We start from the raw sequence: 14,816 nt of genomic DNA, 5'->3' as shown, positions 1-14,816 counted from the left end.
CTGACGAGTCGGGTGCGCCGCGCCCGTCCGTCCTGACGGGGCGTGCCGGTGTGTCCGCGGACACCGCAGGTGCTGCCGGTGTCGCAGGGGCCACCTGGTGTCCGGTGCGGCTCGCCGACGACCCGGTGCAGGCCGCTGACGAGTCGAGTGCGCCGCGCCCGTCCGTCCTGACGGGGCGCGCCGGGGTGACAGTGGAGGCCGGGCTAGGGTTCCAGGGACAGTGGCCAGCCATGGCACTACCCCCTAGCGGGCGTTTCCCGACGTAAGGCCGCCCGCCCCACGGGCTTGCCAGACAGCTGCCCGCGTGGGACAGATGTCGTGCCAGTGGTACCGCTCCTCACGGCAGTACTTGCAGCGCGGAGCCCCCTGGTTTGGTGCCCCGGTGTTCTCCCTGGGTGCGGTGCGTCGGGACGGCTGCTCCCCCTGTTGCCTCGGCACTGGCTCCACGTACGGTACCAGAGCCCTGGAGACCTCGGGGGCCGCCAACATCGGTGGCGACGCACCTGGCCGTCGGGTGGGCGGCTCGCGGCTGCGACGGACAGCTTGCACGTCGCGCTCCACCTCGTTCGCCAACCGCACGAACGTCTCCAGTCCCTTGTCGGTGGCGGCCCTAAGGAATGGCCGCAGTTCGGGCAGCATCAGCTGGACGACTACCCCTAGCATGCTGCTGTCGTCCTCCCCTTCCGCCAGCCGTCGGTGGAGCCGCGCCTTAGACCTGATGAAGGCCTCCGCGCTCTCCCCCGCCTACTGAGGCCGGCAGAACAGTGACTGTTGACACCGGGCCCGGGCACGGGCGTCGTTGAAACGCTCCTCCAGTCCGTTGGCGAAGTCACCCCACTCCATGCCGTATTCTCCGGCTGTGGTCCACCAGTCAAGGGCACACCCCCTCAGCTGATCGCACGCCTTCTCCGTCCACTCATCTGTAGGCACCGCGTATCGTGCCAGCCTGTCTCGGCATGTCCGCAGGAACTTTGCGGGGTCCTCGTGCTCCTGCCCTCCGAACTCCGGCAGCTTGAGGGTGCGGCCGGGGCGCGGTGCGACAGGGGCCGCCGGCGTCGCTGACGGTCTGTCCAGCGCGAGCTCGCACGCGCGGCACATGAATAGCCCATTCCGGAAGTTAAGGAACTCCCGGGCCTCGGTGCACGAGCGGTGCCTCACGGTGCCGCACTGGTGGCAGAACGCCACCTCATCGGGCCGCCGATGACATCCCCTCGCGCCGCACTGAATTGTAGACGTCGGCCCTGATTTTCTGTCGTCAAAGTCTGTTTTGTGCTTCCTATCTGTGTCGCAGGTACAGGTGGCGAAAACCCCTGCCGCGGCATGATTTATTGGCAACCCTGGCAGAAGGCATGCGTGGCATACCCCTTCCATGTCTATCTTTACCGCTCCGTCACGGCTCATGTTCGTGCTCCTGTTCGGCGCGTAGCAGCTGCGCAGCTGCGCCACCTGATCCGTGTGCGAGGCGCGCGGACTTCCGCTCCCACAGCCGTTATCTCGCCTGACGCGTAACTTGATGCGCGTCTGGCGTGTAACTTGACGCGCGCCTATCGCCAGGTGCCCGCTCCTTTGGCTGTCTGCGCGTCGCGTCCGTTTCCGCGCGATTCCCGACTTCCTACGCGAGCCCTTACTGGTACACTAATTTGAAGTATAAAATTTGAAAAATTTGAGAAAAAATTTGAAAAATTTGAAACAAAATTTGGAAATTAATTTTTAGAAAATTAAAGCCACACTAGTCGGGCACCAATTTGACGCCGTCCCCGCTACCTCTGAGTATTTAGACGTGATTTTGTTCAGTTCGTGATCTCAGGGAAGGTTCGGCCTTGTGGCTAGAGGTAGGGGTCAACGCAGTAGGGCCCCCCGAGCTGTTGAGGCCACTCGGGACGCCTGAATAATAAACAAAACTTCTTCAGATAGTTCGTGAATTTAATACAGCACAGCCCAATACATGGTGCTGCCCGTTCTGGCCGTAACGGTTTGCCCGACGCGACTAGTCACACGCGCAGCTCACTTCCTCAGTGGCGGCTCACGATTCTTATGCGCGTGAGGGGCAGACTCGTTTACGTGATGCGAAAGTTACAAAAGACACTCTGACATGGCACACGATATTTTGAAGCACAATACACTACACTAATACCTAGCTCTGGATTAAGTTTGGTGGCGCACTGCCGTACGACGGTGATACATAAGCCCTGACATGACGAATTACACTTAGGCGAACAACTATTCCACTAATACATTACACTTGATAAACTGGGCTAGCAGCACGTAGGCCCGTGTTTCCGGCGACTCTACGTGGTGTCTAGGTGTGACCCAGGGACTGAATCGTTATTAAGTCTGATAGCACGTGTCGCCTGCTGGCTGCCCCGTGCGGGCCAAAACTAAATAGCCTGTAGGCTAGGTTGGGCGTGAAGCGCCGACGTGAAACCACATAATCTCCCCACAGTACTTACGTATGACGTGGAACACTCATCTTGAGCACTGATTGAATTAAGTTAAGTACCTCATGGTAAATTTAGGCCGACCGCGGAACTGTACAAAAAGGTTGAAAAGAAATTACACTATGGAAAACTACATGTCGGTGAATGCAAAGTTTGAAGGTTCCGCGTTGCGCGCAGGCTGCCGGCCTGGTTGAGCTCTCGAAGGACACTAGCGGTGTCGCCGCGCGCGACCCCCCTCCCCCGCCAGCCCTCCCGCGGAAACGTGTGAATTTCGCGGGAAACTGAACCGGCCAGGTTCGGGACAAATCGCACATTGAAACATGATTTTGCAAAGACTTAATTATTAATTAATAAAAAATAATGTTTAATAAAATCCTGTGGAAAAACATAATTATAACAATTTGTTGTAGTGCGGCGGAAGGATATGCCACACCCGGCCGGATCCTTGCGCCGGTGTAGCACTCGTTGTATGGCGTTCGCCTCGTCGCACGAACTGCACTTTGCTGCGCGCACGGGCGCGTTCGGTGCACACGCTTTTGCGAGACGTTGATGAGGCATAGCGGTCTATGCGACAGAGGAGCATTGGCGGTCGGCGTCAACGTGATACATTTAACCTATACATAAATTACATCAGTCTATGTGAATCGGAAAATTTAAGAAAGTGCCATTTAGACACGTGATTAATTTGAATTCCCGCGGCAATATGGTCTAGCATGTACGTCAGACGCGATTGACCAATAACAGTAAAATAGCGGGATGAGACGACCTGGTATCTAATGACCTTGGTTGGAAGTGTATTATTATAAAGAAAAAAGATAGTATTAGCAAAATAGGTAACTTCCATGAGAGCTCAAAAAATTGCCAAATTAAATGCAGAAATTAATTTCTTCTCCGGAAAATGGGCCAGGATATTGATATTTCTTTATGAAATTTTTCACACCTGGTGTTAAAATTAAAAGAAAAGTAACTGTCTACGTCCGACAAAATAAAAATTGGTTGTCTGTTAAGTCGGTTAACGGACGATAGTTTAACGTGACAACGTCATAACAAAACATTGATGAAATGAAATATCATATTCGGCCTGAGACTGAGCCGTAATAGGTTATTGCAACCAAACCATTTAGGCATTAAAAATATTATATTCTTTGAGGAATTTTTTTTTTTTAATTTTTCTATCTTTTGTATGATAAAATCTACCTCTGCATACTTTTATGAATAAACGTGAATCATTTTTATTGAATTATTACTATTTTGTATGGATACAAAGGAGTGAAATGAAATCTAATTGAAATTTAATTGATAAATTTACTTTTATTTGCATTCATTAATTTAAATATATTTATTACTTTTGTAGTGTCGCGCGCGCCGTATTTTTTTTACAAGTACAAAAATGAAAGTATAGCTGTGGCCGAGATTCGATCCATCAGCCTTTGGATTGGTAGTATCGTATTCGTATTCGTATTCGTATTCAAGAGTTTTTATTTACATAAAGTATCCTTTACAGTGTTTTATACAGTATTTGTTGACATGCCAGCACTCTGTGCTCTTTTGCCAAAATTTACATTTTAGTAATCAGCGATGCTAACCACCCGGCCACGAGGCCATATTGAAAACAATTGTTTCAGATGTTATATATATTTATAAAAATTTTGCTTTGTGTTGTGGAAGTTTTAAAAACGTATGTAGTCCGCCATGTTTATTTCTTATAGTGGTAGGCGGGAAATTAATAACCGTACCGATTGTGCTTAAAATCGGTGGACGATCGTTAAATTACATAATATTAATAATTCAAACGACGAAAATATGATTGAAAAGTCAAATCGGTGGTTGTTCCAATCGAGTGGAAGAGAGATGCCACGCATGCATACAATGAGCATAACAGGACACATCAGTAGTGGGACATCCGTAGTGGGACAATGTGCGTTACGGGACACTTTTTAGTGCGTGCAGCCGGCGTTCATCGATTTATTAGATGTCACGTCAAAAAAAATCTAACCCTCCTGTCCCTGTGAAACTTCGAAAAACTACCCCAAATTGCCCTTTATTACACTTAAATTAGTATTGTGGTACTAATGAAATTTGCAAAACTCGTCGTTCAAGTTAAAAGAAAATCAACTAACTACATTTAAATTAAAAAATACCTCATCAAATTATTTAAATAACATTTTTAAAAACAATCAATGCCTGCCTTTCGCAACACTTAAATTACAATATTGGTACAAATTCATAAAATTTTGCACACTTAACGTTTAAAAGTGGAGGAAAATTACAGTTTTTATTTGATTTCAAAAAATCTGCTCCCATCTCCTTGTCTAGATGTTAATTCGAAATTTGTATATTTATACGTTTTTTGTTTATTTTTTTATACAATACTATCTTCATATGATTAAAAAAAAAAGAGAAGTTCATTGAATACATATTTCCAACAATCTTCTTCCCCCTTACATTTAGACTACCTATTAATATATATATATAAATATATACATAAATAAAATATTACTTTCATAATATGTTTAGCATAATATATAATTATAGTAGGTATGCCTTGCTTCATAATATGCTTAGCATATGTCTGTTACAAATATTCAATCATATATCTAAATGCATTCAATGAGCTGGATTTTCAAGACTTCTCTTGGTTTTCTCCATGTGGTCCGATTTTTTTCTTGGCAAGGCTTCTGGTGGTTTTCTGCGTGTGCTCCTGATTATTCGTGGTAATATTTACCTGGATTTCTCAGTGTGCTCCTGGTTATTTGTAAGAAAACAATCTCTGAATCTATTATTTTCGTAATAAGAAAGGTAATTTTATCAGATTTTCGTATAAATTGCTGAATTCATGTTACCAAATCAGCACATACAATATTTTTTATCAGGTGGGATTTAGACAAAACAAATTATTAATCAGACGATTACAAGTCTTTAAACAGCTGATTAACACTATCACACAAGACGATTTCCCTTCCCCTTGGGTTCTAGAGAAGCCTTCCTTCTCTTGCGATTGTGAGTGAGCATTATACATCCCACATAAAACAGCTACTGCCTGTACAACACACATTGAATTATGAAAATGCCATATGTTTTCTGAGTGTGCTCCTAGTTTTTTTAATTTGTCTACAATTCTCCGTAAGTTGATATTTTTACAAAGACTAGAAATAAACTGCCTTTTTTTCATCCATATTGTCGTTGTACCAAGTTCTGTTTGTGAATATGTTAGTTACTTTATTTACATTTAATTGACATTTTAGTATCTGATTAACCATCAATCAGATTTCCTGTTAATCTAATGACAAACAAATTACAATGCATTACTTTGGAACTGCTAAGAAATACCATCGAACAACAAATAACACTCAAGTCATGTTCCCTTCCCCGTTGAGGTCTAGCGTAGCACTCCTCTTGAGTTCGTGAGTGAGCATCCCGCATCCTACATCAAACAGCGGCTGTTTTAACAACACATCGCACGAGTAAATATGATGGTGAGTAGTGAAATTACTTGGGGCATGACTTTTTCAAAACGAAAAAACCACTTTTGTTAAAACATTTTTCGAATGCTCATACATAAAATTACGATGTACCTAAAAAAACTTTAGTCGTTATTTAACCATTATGGAATACATGCAGTCTAGTGAAGGTACGATACTCAAATATCCATCTCGATCTGAACGACTGTAACAAATACTTCGATAAAAGATACAGCGCTCGTAGACATGAAAATAAAGATTGTGTTAAAAGTCCATTCCACCAAATGCTAAGTTGTGGCAAGGTTGTAGGCGGTTGACACTAAGAGGGAATTTAAAAAGACGATAAGACTTGGGGAGACAGACGGGTGGAGAACCTACGTCCCGCCCGAAGCGCTCCAGGCGGCGCTGCGTTTTTATCACGGCCATGACCTCGCCGGACATCCAGGCTCGGACCAGACCCGGAGAGCCGTCTGGCAGTAGTACCACTGGCCGGGGGTGAACCGGGACGTCCGAGTCTACGTCCGGGAGTGTGAGACCTGCCAGCGCCTCAAGGCCTGCCGAGGAGACAGTACACAACAACAGCAACCTCGCCAGCCATCGGCGCCGTTCCAGACGCTCGCACTGGACATGATGGGGCCGTACCCTGCTCGCCGCGGGGTAAGCGCTTCCTAGTGGTCGTGAAAGACATGTTCACCCGCTGGACTGAAGCCTACCCCTGCAGCAACGCACGGGCGGCTACCATCGACGTCCTGCCACGCGAGTTCCTCGCTCGGGTCGGCTACCCGGAATCTGTCCCAGTGGGACCGCAATGTCGCCGACGCACTGTTCGGCGTCCGACGGCGCATGAATGCGGCCACTGGGATGACGCCAGCGGAAATGTTCCAAGGGCGTAACCTGCCCCTACCCGGCGAGTTGGCAACCCACAGCACCCCACACCCGGGAGAGCACCAGGAGGAGCGCGACGAGCGTCGCGCCCACAAGCATGATGCGGCCCGAGCGCGACAAGCGCATTATAGCCAGACCATAACACCGCAGACGGCACGACCACCGGCACCACTGCAGGCCGGCGACCGGGTGTACCCCCTGTCGGCAGCGCCGCGCAACTACTGTGCCGGACTCGCCCCTCGCTGGGAGGGCCCCTATACCATAACACGGCGCCTAGGGACGACGTCCTACATGGTGGACCTAGGCGGCCGCCGCATACAAAAGATCCACTGGGACCACCTGAGAGTGGCAGCGACCCCTGGGGAACCGATCCTGACCGAACCCGACCACGAGAACCCAGCCGACGGGCCAGACGCTAATCCCGACGCAACCCCACCCGAAGGACTCGAGCGACCGCAGGAGACCGCCGAGGACAACACTCGGGAAGGGCAGGAACACCCCACCGATGGAGAACTGGAGGCTGACCCACCACACGACCCCTCCGAGGCGCCCTGTCCCGCGACAACCCCGCCACGAGGGGAGGCCCCCGAGAGCGAGCCCCCTCCGAGGCAGGAGGAGCCCGCGGACCATGCCGCGCTGGCGGGGGAAAGGCCGGCAGCGCCATGCCCAGTGCCGGGTAACAGAGATCATGGAGGACTCCGAGGACCCCGCCGGAGCACCCCCTAGTCCGGAGTCCATCATCTCCGACCCGGATGAGGCCGAGGCGGAATCGCCCCCAAGCCCGACAAGGGGCGGCTGGGGACACGCAACCTCACTCGCCGATGCCGTTTTCTGCATCACCGTCACACACCCGCGCGAGGAGGGGACCGGCCGTCCACGACGGACTCGGCGCCGACCCGCTAGGTTGCGGGAGTTCGTCCTGGACAACACCCAGGGGCGGAACTCACCTGGCCCGGCGCTGATACCCGAACGGGAAAGCCAGCCATACGGGCGAACACATTCGACGAGCCCCGAGAGGAGTAGCCCACGAGATCGCCCCCGGCGGGAGCGTCGGCCTCCTGACCACCTGGCCGAGTACGTCCTGGGCAGTCTCGTCACCCCGCCTCCCACTTCACGCGCCGCAGCGCCGCCTCCCGGCCCCGCTGCCCATGCAGCGTCCGAGGCGGCGTCCACCAGCGCCAACTCTTCACGCGCCGCAGCGCCGCCTCCCGGCCCAGCTGCCCACGCAGCGTCCGAGGCGGCGTTCACCAGCGCCAAGACACCGCGATCCACGGTATCACTTCACGGAGGGTGCCGGCTGTTCTAGGGGGTCGTCGAGCCGTGGGATCGGGAACACGGGGCGGTGACGGGCTTCCGCTAGGGGGAGGGGGAGTTTGACGTCGTATCAACCATGGCCTCTAAGTACCGGATACCGTTTTCGGAGCGCACCCCTAGCCCAGTCGGAATGAGTCAAACGAGCGCCCCGGGCATGACCTCAATAAACTCGAATAAACTTCAGGACACGAGACCTCGGGGACTCGATTTCATAAAACACTCAATGAATGAGACACTAGAACAATAGTAATTATTCATAAGCATTAAGCAAGTGCGTCGTTGAAACTCATTACCAGTCGCCGCGGCCACTGGCCTTAATTACAGTGCCCGTGAACCTGATCAAGTCAGGTTAGGAGAAATCCAACATAAACAATTTACACGGAGATAATTTGTCACTATATTGACTGTCGGCAACTTGGTGCGACATTTAAAATCATTAAATAATACAAAACAGCTGTTAAGCCTTAAGCACCAAATTACCAGGTGCTAGATTTTATTTAAGCTCCTGGAATGTGTTTTTTTGTTATAATTCAACCAATTAATATAATATAAGTTTTTGGCGCCGTCTCACAAGGGAAGTGAAAGTTCCCCCCACCCCCCTTGCAAGGCGGCCATGTTCGGCAGTCTCGAACCACTCCACGCCGGGTCAAGATATGTTCGTCCGTGAGCAGCCTTCACCTTTTTGCTCACCAATCGCTCCTTCTGCAAGTAATGTAATCACGTAACCTTCTAATTCGCTGCTGCTCACGTCGACTCGGCGTGTATTCCGCGGAACCGGGCCTATCCCGACCGTCTTTTTAGTAATTCCGCACCGTGTCGAGGATCGCGCCACTTACGGTACTGGCCGACTCCAGCCACAGTGTTTTTTTAGTTAATTCGCCGCGCATACGCCTGCCGGCTCCAACGTCACGTAAATGTTACAGTTAATTTAGGGTCACGCTCGTCGAGCCCTCCTAGACTCGTTAACTCTCGGTGCTGGCCATTTCCAGCAAACATTGATCACGTTCCCGCGAGACTGCCGCGGTAAAATCCATGGGTTGTTGTAGTGTTGATGCCGCACAGCACATTAGCGCGGTTTGTGTAGCGACTTTGTACCGCGTAGTGTACGTGTAGGGCGTACAAGGTACCCACGCGTACCACCAGAAAGTACGTGAATTAAACAGCTTTTAATATAAACTGTGTCGTCTACCGTCATTCTGCACCCTTCCGTCCTCCACACGGCCGAGCGCCGCAACTCAGGATAGGTTTCAAGCAGCGTACCTCGCGGGGCACGCGGGGGCAGAGCAGGGCAGCAACTAGGGGGGGGGGGGGCAAGCGGGGCATACGCCCCGGGCGCAAAGCTGTGGGGGCGCCGAAATCGCTTGCATTGTAATTCCTACTACAACTGGTAACTGGTAAATGTTTTTGCATGGAAGTTACAGTAGCACAGAAACTGTTACATGTAGGTATGGAAAATGCAATAGCACCATTTTTCCGTGGAAAAGCTCCCAGACATACACTTTATTGGTGTGGTATGTGCAAAAAAAAAGAGAGAGGGCGCATGAATCCATTCATGCCCCGGTTGCCAGAGACTCTAGTTGTGGCCCTGGGGCAGAGTACCCACGACCCACCATCAACGACCTAGTATCGCACTAGCCTGGCGCCCCCCCGGACATCAGCAGCACCACGACGCCCGTAGCGCCCGTCAGGTACCTCCCGGGCCTTAATCAGAGGTCGGGTGACGGCACTACTAAGCAGACACTCGATTCTCGAATCAAATAAAGCACTAACTGCTTTTTTCACTTGAAATTGGCAGTGACGAACACAGAACATTTTCTGGCAAACACCATTCTCACGTTCGTTAATGAAAGACACGAAAACTGGCTGCAATATAATGGTCAAAACTGGAAAACATCCTCAATATGGCGATGAGCGATGGCAGCTACAGCTAGCACTGCTCGGCACGGTCCGGGCAGCGTAGTGCTAATCGGCACATTTCGGCACGGCATTGGCTTGATGCTACTTGGCACGGTTCGGCGCAACTTAAGAAAAGAAATTACGGACGTTCAAAGGGCTACTGCCAAAACACGCACGGAAATATACATGATACAAAAAATTCCTGGTTATTAAAAAAATTCCCTGACATTTCCCTGATAATTCCCGATCAACGTGATTTCCCTGATAAATCCCGGTTTCCCAGTTTTCCCGGTGAGTGGCCACCCTGAAACCAAAGATTAAAATCGACCGAATCAATCAATATATTTATGAGTAATTTTTTTATGAATTTTTGGAATTTTTCCGGAATTACTAGCTTAAAATTTCTAGATTTTCAAAATGGTGGGCACCCTCTTTATAAATACTAATACACTCTAGTGGGTAAAAATTAAACCAATATGGTGGCATCGCCCTCTAGTAGATGTGTAGTACACTACACTAGCGCTTATAGTAGCAAGTATTGAAAAATAAGAGATGGCAGTGCGTTCTCGAACACGTGAAACTATTATTTCTTCAAATTAAAAAAATTACATGTCAAAAAATTTGCATTATATTTGATATATCTTATTTGACAAATGCCTCGATGGCAGTGCAGTTAAAGGGGTACATTTTCCAAATTTGAGCTATCATGGTTCGAATCCCAGTGTTTACAATGTATTTTGTATGAAAAAATAAATTTTATATTTCGATAAGGACCAACAACATTGGTAGTTAATGGAACATCGACCTTATATGCATGAGACAGAGTGATGCTGAAACACTCTAAGAACAAACAAATATGGAAATGTCATCCAAGATGGAGGCCTTCAGCATAACAAAAATTAAAGATTGCTGACATTATATCATACAAGATGGCGGACTTCAGCAGATGAAAACAAGATGTCGGTTGTGATGTCATAATTCAAGATGGCGACATACAGCAGACCAAATCAATTTCATGGTGTAAAATAGGAGGCGTAAATAGTGGGGATTTATTGCGATAAAAAAATTATAATTTACAAAGAAATGCAAGGGGGTAGGAGGTGGAAGGGGGAAATAAAAACAAATATATTTTTGGGAAAGGGGTAGGAATTGTGGGGAAGGGGGCGGATAGGTAATTTTTCATATATGCATTGGTATTAGTGGTGGGGGTCAGTCAGCCAGCAGCCGCCATGGGGAAAGGATCTGTCATCATTTTTTTTTCCACCAGGTTCGAAACAAGGACTCCATGATGTAATTGCATGTTTTATTAAATATTTATTTAAATTTGACCAGTTTATTTTTTATAATTAAAAAAAAAAAATTCCATTAAAATCTGATAACTTATGGTGGTCATGACATCATAATCCAAGATGGCGAGCGTAATGTAAGTGCAATGTTTCTGGAATCTAAGATGGCGACCGTAACTAAATGTGCAACTGTGCTGTCTTTATTCAAGATGATGTAATTTTTAATAAAATTGTATTAAATAATTTTTTTTATGGTTTTTGACATTTTCTTCGATATTTTAGCATAAAAAATACGGATTTTCAAGTTGGCGGCCCTAATGATAATCGCAACAGTTACATCATTATTCAAAATGGCGGCCATGTTATCCTAATTGGCATGACCTCGGCGGCTTATGTGACTTTAGGACTCAAACTGCTTTTAATAATTTTTAAGCCACTGGCATTTTTGAGGACTAAAACGAGAAATTTTTCCTCAAACCGGGAATTTTCCCCTCGAAATAAAGAAATTTATAGGAATTTAGGCAAATTTTGAGTCATTTTAAGGAAATTTGACACTAAAAATTACCGCCTTGACGTCACAATCCAAGATGGCGTCTACAATCCACAGCCAGAAGCCGGGGCTCGGAATAACTATTATATACCACTGAATAGGAATTAAGAAATTATTTGCAGCACATCAAGAAACGATCAAATATTTATGATTAACATTCGTACAAATTATGGGTTACTAACTAAAAGGTTCTATCGCCCCATACGATTGGTGTTGCCAATACATATTTCCAAACGAATTAAAAATACCTACTACACACATGCAGCAACTTATCCAATCAGCAATGATTACTAATCAAATAACTTACTTCAAGAATGCAGACGATATCCAAACACAAAAATCGCATCACGGATCACCTAACACGTTTCGATTGACTGGAATAAAGAACACTAATTCAATACCTAATAAACTGGAGAAACTAGTCGGCGAGTAGAATAAGATAGGTAATTCTTAAGTTACTTAATCATAAACTCACCAAAGACAATGTTATTTTTACAAGTGGCATATGTAAATTTTTTAAATTTATTGTATACATTACTTTATCTGTCTGATGTAACATAGTGTTGTAATTAAAATATTTTATGTATTAACAAAAAAAAATGTAATATTCAGTAATATTTAAAAAATAGCATATTCACATTTAATGAAAAATGACCCCAGCTTGTACGAAAAAAAAAAGTAAAGCTGAATTTTAGCAGTGTTACTGTTGGCATTCGTGAACAACTTATCCAAATACTCGGACTGTCTCGTATTGCGTCTTTTATTTTTAAGCCCTTAAAATTTCCTACAAGAGACACTGTTTCACATTTTCCCATTGTGACGCAACGAATAATCGTACTAAGCTCGGGCTTGTTTAAATGAAATACGATATTTTAAGTATCACTCAGGTATGAATTTTATACAAAAAATTACGCTTTATATTTATATTATTTATAAAATACTATTTTTTATTACAGAAAAAAATAGCCACTATTATTAGTAACAGGATCGATTAAACGGGTAGAATAAACGGGATAGCATTACTTGCCCTAGTTTCTATCCTGTTTGCTCTAAACGCTCCTTAATGGTTATGTTACAAAAAATTTCACCTCGCCGAAGTTCTCCTAGTTACGTGATAGTAGAGCTGTTGCAAACCGTATGTATTCGTTACTGAGTAACGGGTGCGGCATCTAGTAACGAGTAACGAAACATTACACACGAATGCATTTCGTTACTCGCATCTTTCGTATGTTTCACACATGCGCGCGCGTATTCGTTACAAAGAACGATGTTTGTTTATTAATAAAAGTATGATTTGGAAATTCGTCGTCCAAGTTTTTTACTGTTTATTAAAGGTATTGTGTGTGTAGACAAAGTTTTAGATTCGAACAGAAACAACATAAGAAAGTATTTTTTACAAATTATAAATATGTATGTTTTTGTTTTTTATAATCGCGTATTTTCACGTTTTATGTTCTTATCTTAAAAGATATATTATAATAAAGCCGCTCTAATGAGAGTTAATTGTTTCTTGGTTAACAAAAGCTGTTAATTATCAAATATTTTTAATTGTTTATATTCGATTTATTTTTATTTACGCGACGTCATACTGTACGCGTACGAAATACGACTCGATTCGATGCTGTTACATAACATAGCATGTGCCATGTCATGCGGTATCAGAAGTAACGAGTAACGATACGAAAGTAACGAGTACTAATTGTTATAGTAACGAATACATACGGGTACACATTTTTTCGTTACTTTTACACCTCTACTTGGTAGTGACTCCGCCATTACCGTTACCGAAATTCAACAGCAACAACAAGCAAAACATTCGTGCACTCACTCACCGACGTCATGATTCGAAGGTTGGTGCAACTGAAGCTGTTGTGGCCGGCTTCCGTCGTGCTCGACAACGCACTGTCGTATCGGGAACTCGCGATGCCCAAGGTCACCATCTGCTGTTACGTAGCCCAGATATACCCTAACCGGATTGCTGTCGCTTCCGGCGACTGCGGTAACAGCCGGTACAGACATGCACGCATCACACGCACGCATGCGTGCGTGTATATTGTACCGGGCGTTTCAAAACATTATTGTCTATTATAACTACTAAACAATTAATACAGTCAGTCACTATTTTCCCTCTGAAATGATTACTATGCGCCTTTAGGCCCGTTCTACGATGACACGTAAACAGAGACGGATCGCGTCAACGGAGTCGGATCTCACGAAACAGAGCTTCTACAACAGCACGCAGGCGGGAACTGACTCGTACGGATTAGTTCGGCAATGCTGAGCTCTACCGTTTACCTACGTTACTTCGTGCGACCGATAGAAGCCGAGTATTTGGCCGCAGTGGTAGCCATGTTTGTTTATGTTCTAGTATGTTAAAAATTGTTTCAAATTCTGCCCGTGGTATGATCTTGAAACAGATTACTTTTTTTATTAAATTAATACATCGTAACTCAAATGCAGTCTTATTGATTGTCTTTTGTTACGTTTCCGTTCATTGTGGAAGCAGCAGACGCGAGTGACGCGACAGTCAGACGTTCCGGGAGATACGTGCTATAGTAGAAAGGGCCTTAAAAATCCATTTCAAGAATACCTTATTAAAAACAAAGATAAAAACTTTTTGACAACAAATCAACCAATCGGTAAATTATATTTATAAAAACGGAAACAATTTACATGTAAAAAATAGGTTTGGTTATGTAATTATCATTCATTAATAAAATGGTGGTTACCACCAAATTCGTATTCAAGTAAGGACAGGGAGGGGCCATGGCTACTGATTAAAGCAATTCATTAACCAGTTTAAAAAGGGAGAGTAGCCTTTTCTTTAAACACGTATTAGGACACACTTATAACCAGCGTTAGTAAGGACCCACCTTAATAAGAGGCACTTTTTATTTAAGAATTTCAGGGTTCGAAGAAGCACTTACAGGTACCGTCAGTTGGGGTAACATTGGCCCTTCGAGGGTAACTTTGGCCCAAGACAAAA

The 14,816-nt window shown here is 45.9% G+C and overlaps 1 protein-coding gene across 1 annotated transcript in view; it reads right to left on the bottom strand.

The window, feature by feature from the left end:
* Positions 1-13,656, bottom strand: part of LOC134530924 (galectin-4-like) — a 114,561-nt gene extending 100,905 nt beyond the window's left edge. Inside the window, exon 1 of the mRNA XM_063366238.1 lies at positions 13,616-13,656. The gene's annotated coding sequence lies outside the window, so the exon portion shown is untranslated. The remainder of the gene's footprint in view (positions 1-13,615) is intronic.
* Positions 13,657-14,816: the final 1,160 nt, after the last annotated feature.

This window comes from Bacillus rossius, chromosome 3, assembly GCF_032445375.1.
Source record: "Bacillus rossius redtenbacheri isolate Brsri chromosome 3, Brsri_v3, whole genome shotgun sequence".
Taxonomy (NCBI): domain Eukaryota; kingdom Metazoa; phylum Arthropoda; class Insecta; order Phasmatodea; family Bacillidae; genus Bacillus; species Bacillus rossius.
Note: the sequence above shows the minus strand (reverse complement) of the source record. Positions and strands in the feature narration are given on the sequence as shown.